This window comes from Syngnathoides biaculeatus, chromosome 15 (genome assembly GCF_019802595.1).
Source record: "Syngnathoides biaculeatus isolate LvHL_M chromosome 15, ASM1980259v1, whole genome shotgun sequence".
Classification (NCBI taxonomy): domain Eukaryota; kingdom Metazoa; phylum Chordata; class Actinopteri; order Syngnathiformes; family Syngnathidae; genus Syngnathoides; species Syngnathoides biaculeatus.
Window position 1 is genome coordinate 1,268,394 of NC_084654.1, and position 13,477 is coordinate 1,281,870.

The window sequence follows — 13,477 nt, forward strand, 5'->3', positions numbered from 1 at the left end:
CTACTGGTCATGGATTTCACAGACATGATTACTCCTATTCAAGGTAAGCACTACCTTCTTGTTCTTGTTGACACCTTTTCCGGATGGCCTGAAGGCAACCTCTGCGCTTGCGAAGACACCATGTCGGTAATGAAAGCTTTGGTGAACCACTGGATTCCAACGTACGGTTTCCCTGCTCTCATCCGCTCGAACAACGGTGCACATTTCACATCTACACACCTAGCTACTGTAGAAAGGTGGTTGGGGTTAGCGCAGTAAACAATAATTAGTTACTAATGGCAGAACAAGCAGCTAATAAAACCCCGAGTGACTGTGTTGTATGCATGGACATAGACCTTTGTTATGTGTTCTTTCCTCTTCTGTAAACTCCACCTGTGTTCTAGATCTTCTGAAAAATTATGGGCCGACTAAAAATTAATGCAAAATTTGGGATACTGCCCAACACAAGCCCAAAAGAATAAACCTGTGTTTTATCGTGCTGTGGCACGTCAAAACTTCACCTGTATTTTCCTTCAAGATAATGGTGCCCCAATTGACAATATGTGTGATGATCAGTGTGCAGAGACCCAGGAAACACCTTTCGTCCAACCTGTCGGGCGTACTGATGTGTGGTGGTGGTGCAGAGGGAACCGTATCTTCAACCGCCTCTTGTGCAACAGTACGGGCAGATGTGCACGAGTAACTTTATTTTTCCCTATTTCCGTTGTTCCGATCACGCTAGATGATCTGGCGGTTGCTCCTGAACACTTCAAGGAAGCTCTTGGCCTACACTGTTCACGTAGGTCCAAACCTACCTGGCTCGGTGCTGACGACCCCACCTAAATTGACGCTTTTGGCGTCCCCGTGATGTCCCAGATGAGTATAAACTGACTGATCAGGTAGTTGCCGGTTTTGAAAATACATATGTAATTTCCACTCTTTTCCCCGTTACTCCTAACGAAAATGAACGTATCAATTACATACATTATAATGTGCAACGTTTGTGCAATTTCATCCTTGAAGGACTTGAAGCTGTACATGAGCAACTTAAGGCTACATCTATTATGACTTTCCAAAATAGAATCGCATTAGCTGGACTGTTGGCCGAGAAAGGAGGTGTTTGCCGAATAACACGCGACCTGGCAGACGCCTCACTAAGGCCGTTGATGGACAAAGATGTGTTGTGGAGCCGTTGGTTGTCCTTGATCTTTGTACGCAGAAAAGCTGCTGCACCATCCTCCTCTCTCAGGCGTTGCCGTGGAGACGAATGACACCAGATAAGGGTGAAAAGTTACCATCCAGGACCAGACTGCGGGGGGGGGGGATTGGGGTTCATTTTACCATGGACCCATACATATAAAAACCTTGTGTTACTGGGCAGCTTTTGTCTTCTTCTTTGGCTATCCTGCCAGAAGACACACGTCTCATGTGCGGCAGAGACCTAGATAAGTATTGCACATTCCTTTGTAATAAATACATTTGCTGTGAACTTTTTCTAATCATTGGTCATATCTTCCTCGATTCGTGAACACGCGTCTTGGCCATATTACAAGTTTGAGTCTTACTGATTGTATGTGGTGGACAGGCGTCTATATTGTTGGAATTATATTTCTAAATCATCATAAACTTAAGTTAGTAATCTGACTCAAATTTGTGACCTTACCCAACTGCCACTCATCCAACAATATGCGCGCTCTTTCTGCAATAGAAAGGTATCAGGAAGCCGGCATTTTCACACGCGAGTGGATTTATTCCTTCTCGGGTCCCTCTCATTACAACCCTGTACGTCTCTGTTCCCTCAGCTGATGTACTCTACCTCCGAGTTTCCCAGAACAATTTTAAAGTCCAATCTACTGATTCACTATTGGTTCTGTGTCTCCTTCAGGTATCCTTGGCGCTCTCTCATTGGTCTCCTTTGGTCCGCCGGATGTTGGCCCGACTCATCCCCTCCAGAATCGCATGCTGGTTCCTCCTGGTGGTGGTTTCCTGACAGTAGTTTTTCCACCAACTGCCTCTGAGTCCTCTCGTCTCCGCATCCTCCTTGCAGTTAGCACCGTCTGTTCTAAAACATTACATTCTTGCACCACATACCCTGTTTCGTTCCACCAGTCACACGCTCAGCACTTTACAGTCTCACACTTTCATACACAGGGTGTAGCAACATCTAATTAACTACTTTAAGCTCAAACTCTTATATTCCTTTAATATGCAGCTAACGACCTCACACAGGTGCATCTGATTCAGGATAACACATGGAGTGAAGGTGGATTTTTAAAGGCGGACTAACAGGTCTTTGGCGGTCAGAATTCTCGCTGATAGGTGTTCATATACTTATTTGCAGCTGTATCACGCAAATAAATTGTTAAAAAAATCATACAATGTGATTTCTGGATTTTTCTTTTGAGATTATCTCTCTTACAGTGGACAAGCACTTTTATTTTCTAGCTGCCTGCCTAAAACTAACTCTTAGAATAGCTCGGCTGTGCTCTTCTCTCCAATGTGAGGCCGCAAGAAGTTTTTTAACTCTCATATACTCAACTCATCTTTAAAAATCAACATGTTCTTAAAATGACCTGGCTGGAGAACCCACATTACTCCTTGAATTATTTCACATTCTGTGTGTTGTTCTTTTAACCCTTCATCTATCTGCTTGCTGAGCTGTCCCCAATATAACTTCCATGGACTTTGACCTTCCTCCTATTAAATAGTGCTAATTCCCTGATTCACCAGCCACTCCCTTCTAAAAATCTGCGAATGTCCTGCTGCTGAATGAGTCGAGTGAGCTACTGGGGTATGGACAGATGAATTGGAGTTACTGCACACACTGGTCGGTGCACATGTCAGGATGCTATGGTCAGCATTAGAATGCATTCCCAGGGAGAACTGTATTGTGCTGCGTATCAGTACCGGGTGTGACGCTAACTGTCAAACTTGGCTGTGCATAAGTAACCAAATCTGCCCCTCCCTCGACAGTTTCAAGGGTGTTGAAGTTGGATTTGTTGAAGTCATCAATCAAATCCTTTAAACTGAGCAACATGGACATCCCTTCATCTTTTGGCTCAAGTAAGGATGTAGAAGACCTGAGAACAAGCATAGTTAAAACATGAATCTTCATCACTAGAACCTTGCAGTGAAGCTGAGACAACTTTTGCTAATTTGAAGATCTGATCATCAGAAAAGTTCAACAGACCCTTCTTGATACTCCAGACCAGTTCTTTTCTTGCACTGGTCATCATGGTTCACCTTGGCTGGGCTTGTGATATTAAGGTTGGAGATGGATGTGATGCTCTTACGACGGTGGGCCGCCCGCTGCACCTGGCTCCAGGTCCTGGACACCTGGACTCAAACTGCTGGAAACGCTGACGCTCCCACTTCCGCTGTAGGCATACGTTCTGGATTGGCGTGACCCTTCTTTTTTGATAGCGTTGCAGATGGTCCACAGGTTCGATGATCACTGGACTGATTGTTGACGATGGGTTGTCAACGTCAATCCCGGACGAGCACCCAAGAAATTGTTACAGGGCTCCAAACGAAAGCCTGTCGCACAGCTTAGATTGTTCACTGCCACAACCAATCTCCCTTTAAAAAACTGCAACAGTGACGGAGGCTTGATGTTGACGTGAACTTCAATGCGACGACTTTATTAAACATATCCTCGAAATGCAATGCTATTAATAATTTGGACTATTGTGCTAATTTATACAAAAGTATAATATGTACAGGAAGTTTCCATTTCACAGCTTTCAGAAGCAATTTTACAAGCAACACAAACATTTTCCTCACATTTGAAAATCTCACTTTTACCTTTACTCACATTATATATAACTAACTAACAAATATAATGTGGAGACTGCTCGCCCCACCGCTACTACTGCCTAAACATGACTGCTTTCCACATTGCGTTCCTACATATTGCGCGCTCAACACGGTATGTAGGAAGGAGAGACGGAGACATGTTTGTAGTTTAATAAACGGTGGCTAATCTTGACGCATGATTCCTTCTTTACTTGCACCAAAAAAGGTGGAAACAAAAGTAATGCGTGATGCAGGTGGTTTGTTCAAAGAAAACGGTTTACTTTGTGGTGTTTACATAATTCACCCGCGGGACCTCGAGTTGGGGTGCGGGGTTCCGCACGGACTGTTTTTGTTGTTGCGCTTCCGGAGGAAAGGTTAACAGAGTTCCCGCCGTTATGCGAGTAGTGTTTGGATGTCGAACAATAAAGCAAGTTCTGTTCCTGTGTCCGACACTCCGCCTCCGACTCCTTTTCTCCGGCGCTACACTGGTGACCCCGACATCAGTCCCGGCGTTTTCGAGGCTGAAACGAACATGGCAACCGCCATCCTCAAATTGCCGGAGTTTTGGGAGACGTCCGCGGCAGCGTGGTTCGCACAGACTGAGGCTCAGTTCGCCCTCCGCGGGATCTCAGATGATTCCACGCGTTACTACCACGTTGTCTCAGCACTCGGGAGCTCAACGGCGGCCAGAGCAGTGAACTTCATCACCTCTCCCCCGGCCCGAGATAAGTATGCTGGGATCAAGGCTCACCTTCTCAAGGTTTTTGAGCTTTCACGGCCGGAACGTGCCCGACGTCTGTTGGCTATTAATGGACTGGGGGACAGCAAACCTTCCGAACTTATGGAAATGATGCTAAACCTGCTGGGCACGGAAGAGCCCAATTTCATTTTCATGGAACTGTTTCTCAGGCAAATGCCACCGCATGTTCAGACGGCGCTCGCGAACAGTACTGTCACTGAGCCCCGGGCCCTGGCCGAGGAGGCCGACCGTTTCTTCCTGGCAACCCAGCGCTTCTCCCCTGAGACGCTGGCCGCGACGCGCAGTTACTCACCTTCGGGCGCGGGGGTGGCATCCAGCAGGGGCCCCTTCGGCACCGACGGCCGTGCTGGCACAGGCTTGTGCTACTTCCATGCCTGTTTCGGTGCGAAAGCGAAGAGGTGCCGGGCCCCTTGCAACTACGACGCGTCGGGAAACGCCAAAGCCCACACTTCGCAGCGGCCGTGAGCGTGGGCGTGAAGAGCCGGCTGCTGTTCATCAAGGACAACCTTTCCGGGCGCAAATTCCTTTGTGACACCGGCGCCCAGAGGAGCGTCCTGATGGCCACTGCGGAGGACGCTGCTGGCGGGACTCATGGGCCACCCCTACTGTCCGCTAATGGCTCCCCTATCCGCTCTTATGGCATGAGGACTGTGGACTTGTGTTTCGGGAGTCACCGCTTCAAATGGGACTTTGTCACTGCGGATGTCTCATTCCCTCTCCTCGGCGCTGATTTTTTTTGTGCCCACGGGCTGCTGGTGGATGTTAAGAGGGGCCGTCTGGTGGATGCACTGACTTTTTCCACGGTCGCCTGCGTCCGCAATGAGGCGACTTATGGTGGTCTCTCCAGTTCGCTATCGGACGGCACCAAGTACCAACTCCTCCTTGGTGAGTTCCCTGCCTTGACACGGCCCACTTTCTCCTCTGCCACGACTAAACATGGGGTCGAGCACCACATTGAGACCAAGGGCCCCCCGATCCACGCGAGGGCCCGACGGCTTGATCCCGAGAAGCTAGCAGTCGCTAAGTCCGAGTTTGCCAACATGGAGCGTCTGGGCATCGTCCGCCGCTCGGATAGCCCGTGGGCCTCGCCACTATACATCGTCCCTAAACCGAGTGGTGGGTGGCGACCGTGTGGTGACTACCGCCGCCTTAACGACGCCACTACGCCCGACCGCTACCCTGTTCCACACATTCAGGACTTCTCAGCCCACCTGGCAGGCAAAATCTTGTTCTCCAAGGTCGACCTGGTGCGCGGGTATCACCAGGTTCCCGTGCACGCCTCAGACGTTCCCAAGACATCTGTAATCACTCCGTTTGGACTGTTCGAGTTTCTGAGGATGCCGTTTGGTCTTAAAAACGCGGCACAATCTTTCCAGCGTTGAATGGATTCTGTGCTCAGGGACTTGCCATTTGTGTTCGTCTATTTGGATGACATCCTCGTCGCCAGCTCCTTGGAGGATGAACATCTGATGCACCTCCGCGACCTCTTCGCAAGACTTGAGCAGCATGGCCTGATCATCAACCCGGCGAAGTGTGTTTTCGGGGTGCCCTCTATCCAGTTCCTCGGGCACCTCATAGACAAGAACGGCGCCGCCCCCTTTCCGGCAAAGGTGGAGGCCGTCTCCGCTTTTCCCCGACCTCGCTCGGCTCGGGGCCTCCGGGAGTTCCTGGGGATGGTGACTTTCTACCACCGGTTCATCCGCCGGGCGGCCCACATCATGCGCCCGCTCTATGAGGCTCTTAAAGACAAGGCCCCCAACCGGGACGTTGAATGGACGGCCGAGAGGATGGAAGCCTTTGAGGCTACGAAGGCCGCACTGAGTCGTGCCGCTATGCTGGCTCACCCGACCCACGGGGCCCCTGTCGCTCTCACTACCGATGCATCGGACTACGCTGTTGGAGCCGTATTCGAACAGTGGGTCGGCAGCGCCTGGCAATCGCTTGCCTTTTTCAGCCGTCAGCTGGTCCCCAGGGAGCCCAAATACAGCACGTTCGATAGAGAGCTCCTCGGCCTCTGGCTGGCGATCCGCCACTTCCGCTCCCTATTGGAAGGCCGTGAGTTCACGGCATATGTGGAACATAAACCCCTCACTTTCACCATGTCCAAGGTGGCCGAGCCGTGGTCCGCCCGCCAGCAACGCCAACTGTCGTCCATCTCTGAGTACACTACGGACATCCAACACATCGCCGGCAAATCCAATGTGGTCGCGGACTGCCTCTCCAGGGCGATCGTCGGCACTGTGCATCTGGGTCTCGACTACTCCCGCATGAGCGCAGACCAGGCCTCGGACCACGGGGTGCAGGCCCTCAAGACTTCTGACACAGGTTTGCGCCTGGAGGAAGTCGCGGTTGGTGACTCGGGCGTCAGGTTGCTGTGCGACCTCTCGGCTGACCAGCCTCGGCCGCTGGTCCCTGCAAACTGGCAAAGAGCTGTTTTCGAGGCGGTCCACAACCTCTCCCACCCCGGAAGGAAACCGTCCGTGAGGCTGGTGGCCCAGAAGTTCGTGTGGCGCGGTCTCAAGAAAGATGTGCAGGCCTGGGTCGACTCGTGCGTGGCCTGTCAGTGGGCTAAGGTGCATCGCCACACAAAAGCCCCCTTGGAGCCCTTCGCTGTCCCCGAGAGGAGGTTTGACCACGTCAACGTCGACTTGGTAGGTCCACTTCCTTCCTCGCACGGATTCACCTACTTGCTCACCATGGTGGACAGGACGACCCGCTGGCCCGAAGCCGTTCCCCTCTCCTCGACAACGTCGTCAGACGTGGCCCGGGCGTTCATCGGCACGTGGGTTGCACGCTTCGGGACACCGTGCGACCTTTCTTCAGATCGTGGCCCTCAGTTTACCTCTGAACTCTGGAACGCAGTCGCTGAGAGTTTGGGGGTCAAGCTGCACCGCACTACCGCCTATCACCCCCGGCGAACGGTCTTTGCGAGCGGTTCCACCGCTCCATGAAAGCAGCCCTGCGTGCCGGCTTGACGGACGGCAACTGGTTGGGTAAGCTCCCGTGGGTCATGCTCGGCCTCAGGTGCGCCCCCAAGGAGGACCTGTTGTCCTCATCCGCCGAACTCGTCTACGGCCAGCCACTGCGGGTCCCCGGCGAATTCATCCCGGACGCCAGAGCGCCCTGGTCCGCAGCCAGGCATAGGTCCTCCCTGGTGGAGGCCGCAAAAGGGTTCGCGCCGGTTCCCACGTCGCAACATGGCACCCCAGCTGCCCGGCTGCCCCGTCACCTGCGCTCTGCGGATTTTGTGTTTGTTCGTCATGACGCCCACCGTGGACCTCTCCGCCCCCCATACGACGGGCCGTTCAGGGTCCTGGAGCACGGGGATAAGAGCCTGCTCGTGGACATTGGCAGCAGACCCGAGACTGTTTCCGTGGACAGGGTCAAACCCGCGCACCTGGACATTGCCCAGCCTTTGGGGTTGGCCCTCCCCCCGCGCCGGGGTCGTCCCCCTTTGCCCTGTGCCCCTGCGCCCGCCGGGGTACCCTTGACCCCGCCTGAGCCCTTGTCCCGTGACTCAATGGACAGTGCGGCCCCGCCCCCCTCGGCCCCTACAGTGCACACCCCTGCCGGGGTCGGGTCATCATCCCTCCACGGCACAAGGATTTTGACTATGGGTGAATTCTGGGGGGGCTTGTGTGGTGTTTACATAATTCACCCGCGGGACCTCGAGTTGGGGTGCGGGGTTCCGCACGGACTATTTTTGTTGTTGCGCTTCCGGAGGAAAGGTTAACAGAGTTCCCGCCGTTATGCGAGTAGTGTTTGGATGTCGAACAATAAAGCAAGTTCTGTTCCTGTGTCCGACACTCCGCCTCCGACTCCTTTTCTCCGGCGCTACAACTTGACCTCCAACATCAAAAATAAAGTAAATAAAAGTGTTTCCTCAACGAATGGGCACAGCATATCCAGGTCAACGAACAAAAATAAAAAGAAAATGATGAGGATTGCGGATGATAATGGATGTTAATGATGATGATGGTGGTCAAAAAACTATTACTACTACACCGTCTGTATTCCACTGTCCATCTTTTTTCGTCTTACCTTTGTTCTTCTTCCGGTTCATTACGTCATCACAACGTATCAACTATGTAGCAAATCTCAAATCCTAATTCTAACTATCACAGAATGCAATATATTCATCATCCACAGCATACATATAATAAACAATTCATGAATACACAAAATCACATAATTAAAATTTAGCTGAAATAATTTCACAAATTATTCTGACTGAAAATATTTGAAGAACAAAAATTATATTTAGGCTCTTACAATGTAGTTGATGTGAACTTCAATGTGACTATGACACAGAGGTGCTTTTCTCACCACCGACACCACCCAGTCCTCCACACTGCCCCTTCCTGCCCCGGAGGTGCACGACAACCACTTCACAGCCCATGTGGAAAAAGCAAATACGACCACCTCTCTGAACAATAATCAACGAAAAACAGTGATCATAACATCCATCCATCCATTTTCTTAGTCGCTTATACTCACAAGGGTCACGGGAGTGCTGGAGCCTATACTAGCTGTCAATGGGCAGGAGGCAGTCCAATTAATGTCTCATGTTTTTGGGATGTGGGAGGAAACCAGAGTGCCCAGATAAAACCCATGCAGGCATGGGGAGAGCATGAAAACTCCACACAGCCAGGTCCGGGATTGAACCCGGGACCTCAGACCTGTGAGGCCAATGCTTTCCAGGTGATCCATCGTGCCACGCTGATAATAACATCAACAACAACAAATTAAATACCCTTCTTGTGCACACTAGGGTTTCACAGAAATACTCTCAAAAGCATAGGAAAAAAGATAACTTTTCAAACTGGTTTTAAAAACATTCACACTTGGGCAGGATCTCACCTCTGTTGGCAACTTATTCCATTTGTTTCACCATGTTTGCCTTGGACTCTGTGCCCCACTATTTGACCTGTTGATCTCAAAGCGCGACTGGGTTTGATTTTTGTTTGCGTTTCTTAAATGCATTCAGGACCTAAACCATTTTGTGATTTATAAGCAAAGCAAACCAAATTTATTTGTTTAGCACATTTCATACACAAGGTAACTCAATGTGCTTTAAATGATTAAAGGCATTTTAAAACAAAGAGATTAAACATTTAAAATGGCATAAAAACAATAAAAATGACAAACTGGATTTAAAAACATTCACACTACGGGCTCCCCTCACCTCTATTGGCATCCTATTCCATTTGTGTGCAGCATAATAGCTAAATGCTGCTTCACCATGTTTGCTTTGGACTCTGCGCTCCACTATTTGACCTAAGTCAGTCGATCTCAGAGCTCTACTGGGTTAGTATTCCATAAGTATTTCTTTCATGTATTCAGGACCTAAATCATTTTGTGATTTATAGACTAGTAGCAGAACTTTAAAATCTATTCTCAAGATGACTGGAAGCCAGTGCAAGGACTTTAGGATTGGAGTTATATGCTCTGACCGCTTTGTTTTGGTCAGAACGCGAGCTGCAGCATTCTGAATGAGCTGCAGCTGTTTCATACTCTTTTTTGGGAGTCCAGACAGAAGACCATTACAGTAGTCAAGTCTACATGAGAAAAAAGCATGGATGAGCTTTTCCTGGTATGCTTGACACATACAAGATTTCACTCTAGATATGTTCCATTTTTCCTTTCTCAGCTTCCACCACATGGTTCTCTGCTTAACCTTTGTCTTCTTAATCTTCCTACCCACCACCAGAGTCATCCTACACACCACCAACCTATGCTGTCGAGCTCCACTCTCCCTACCACTCCCTTACAGTCAGTAACCTTCAGATTACATCGTCTGCACAAAATATAATCCAACTGCGGGCTTCTACCTCTGCTCTTGTAGGTCACTATATGTTCCTGCCTCTTCTGGAAAAAGGTGTTCACTACTGCCATTTCCTTCCTTTTTGCAAACTCCACCCCCATCTGTCCCCCAATGTTCTTTTCCTGGATACTGTACTTACCCATCACTTCTTCATCGCCTCTGTTTGCTTCATCAACATGTCCATTACAATCTGTGCCAATCACAACTCTTTTTGTGTCTGGGATGTTCTGAACTACTTCATCTAGTTCCTTCCAGAATTTCTCTTTCAACTCTCGGTCATGCCAACCTGTGGGGCACACCCGCTAATCACATTACACATCACACCCTCAATTTCAAGTTTCAGCCTCATCACTTGATGTGATACTCTTTTCACCTCCAGCACATTCTTAGCCAGCTCTTCCTTTAAAATAACCCCAGCTCCATTTCTCTTCCCAACTACTCCATGGTAAATAATTCAAACCGTGCTCTTAAATTTCTAGCCTTACTACCTTTCCACCCGCTCTCTTGAATGCAGAATGCATCAACATTTCCCCTAATCATTGTGTAAAGCAACTCCTGAGCTTTTCCTGTTATAGTCCCAACATTCAAAGTCTCATGCTCCTGGCATCCTCCCCAGGCTAGCTGTGGTCAGCAGATTAGTCGACACACACCTGCACCCTGTTTCGGCTGATTACACCCAGTACTTATAGGGCACGGGGGACAACTAGTCCTCCGCCAGATCGTTGATTCCCATGCCTCGTTCCCGCACTCCGGTATACCTGACCTACCGTGTACCGACCCTCGCCTGTTCCCTGACCATCCTAGTAAGCCTGCCACTTCTGATACTGGTGCTTTTCCTGACTGACTCGCTGATCATTGACCACGGACCGAATAAAGGCTTTCTGTACTCTACTCTGCTTGCCTCTGGAGTCGTGCATTTGGGTCCGCCCTCAAGCCCCGGTCATGACACAAAGTCCCTACACTCAATTGTCGGCTCTGTGCATACCTCTTCTTCTTCTGCCGACAAATACGCTTTCCTCTTCTTCTTTGTCTTCGACCCACAGTAGCTGAATTTCAACTGACGCCCTGCAGGTTAACTTTGCCGTGGGTGGGTGTTGTTAACCCAGGCCATGACCGATCTGGTAGGGTATTCTTTAGATGAACGCTCATATTTGTTTGGCACAGTTTTACACCAGATGCCCTTCCTGACGCAACCCTCTGCATTTATCCGGGCTTGGGACCGGCCTACAGATTGTACCAGCTTGTTCCCCCATTGGGCTGCATTGGGCCCCTGGTATATGTTTTTATTTTATTGGAATGTTAATATTAAGTTAAGTTAATATTAAGTTATTAAGTTACACCGCCCCCCTCCACTCTTGAAGGGGTACACTCATAATTACAAACAGAACTCACCTGTAACTTTATATCTGGAGGCATGACTGACCAGACCCGTACAGTTTTCAAATGAGAGTGACTGGCGTAGTGGGTCGTAACAAACCAACCAAATCCATCTATGCTCAAAGTGGTGAGGTGGGTCTAAAAAGCCAGGTGACTCTAAAGAAGATTCTCATTGCGATACAAACGAAGAAATGCAAAAGCCGGCAGCGTAAGTACAGGCCCTGAACACAGATGGTACAATCAATGAAACAGTCAAGGCTGCAGCCCAATACACAGGTACAGAACCTCCAGCCACTATCATGTTACTGTACAAATCTTCTTCTTCTTCTTCTTTTCCTTTCGGCTTGTCCCGTTAGGGGTCGCCACAGCGTGTCATCTTTTGCCATCTTAGCCTATCTCCTGCATCTTCCTCTCTAACCCCAACTGCCCTCATGTCTTCCCTCACCACATCCATAAACCTTCTCTTTGGTCTTCCTCTCGCTCTTTTGCCTGGGAGCTCCATCCTCAGCATCCTTCTACCAATATACTCACTCTCTCGCCTCTGAACATGTCCAAACCATCGAAGTCTGCTCTCTCGAATCTTGTCTCCAAAACATCCAGCTTTGGCTGTCCCTCTAATGAGCTCATTTCTAATCCTATCCAACCTGGTCACTCCGAGCGAGAACCTCAACATCTTCATTTCTGCCACCTCCAGTTCAGCTTCCTGTTGTTTCTTCAGTGCCACTGTCTCTAATCCGTACATCATGGCCGGCCTCACCACTGTTTTGTAAACTTTGCCCTTCATCCTAGTACAAATGTCAGTTCAAAACCATCTCTACCAAAAAGAGGGAACAACACGGCTGTCCTGCCTTCACCGAACAAAGGCTGCCAAACTGTCAAAATTGCTTCACAGGGATAACGGTCAGTCGGTTGTCAAAAAAGACGTAAGCTGGCGGGAAACTCGCCCTGGTCACAGTTGTCAGATGACCTGTGACCGGCCACTTGCCCCAGTCCCAACCAATTGTAGATAAAATTGAAAACCTGTCATGGAGTCATTCTACCATTCTAGCTGGTTCAATAGCATATAACACACCCCCAGCTGAGAGAGTGGCACATTTAATTGGGAAAAGCTGTCTGCTAATATGTATTATGAATGGTTATGTTGTCACTGGTATATTTGACACAGGGGCCTAAGTTAGCCTGATCAATCGGACCTGGAAGTACAAATACATACCACATCTGGAAGCTCGTCTGTTGAGTGAGCTGATGGAGGAATGCGATCTCAAGGTGTTGGCAGCTGTGTGTGTGTTTCTTTCGGCTTGTCCCTTTCGGGGTCACCACAGCTTGCCACAATGCTTACATCAGATGCCCTCCCTGACGTAACCCTTCTCAGGGAGTGGAGGCCCCAGTGGGATATGAACCCACAACCTCAAGTTTTCCAAACCAGTGCTCTAACCACTGAGCTACGGGGCCTCTCAAGGTGTTGGCAGCTAATGGAGGTATAATTTAAATGACAGATAGGTTATGTTACGTGGGAATTTAGAATAAATTCCCTTGGTCAAACCGGCAAAATATAACAATGCACCTGTATCGCGTTTAAGAAAATCACACACACAATACAATCCAACACAAAACTATAAAATAGAAGTACAAAGACAGTTTAGTACCATGTAACACGAGCCAACTAGCTAACTAGACGTATAGTCACCAAACTCGAACAACTTGTCCAATAGCAGTAGGATGAATAAAATCTCAGTTGCTGT

The 13,477-nt window shown here is 49.3% G+C and overlaps 1 non-coding gene across 1 annotated transcript; it reads right to left on the reverse strand.

The window, feature by feature from the left end:
- Window positions 1–13,114: 13,114 nt before the first annotated feature.
- Window positions 13,115–13,187, reverse strand: trnas-gga (transfer RNA serine (anticodon GGA)). The gene has a single exon. It is a non-coding gene; the product is annotated as a tRNA-Ser (tRNA).
- Window positions 13,188–13,477: the final 290 nt, after the last annotated feature.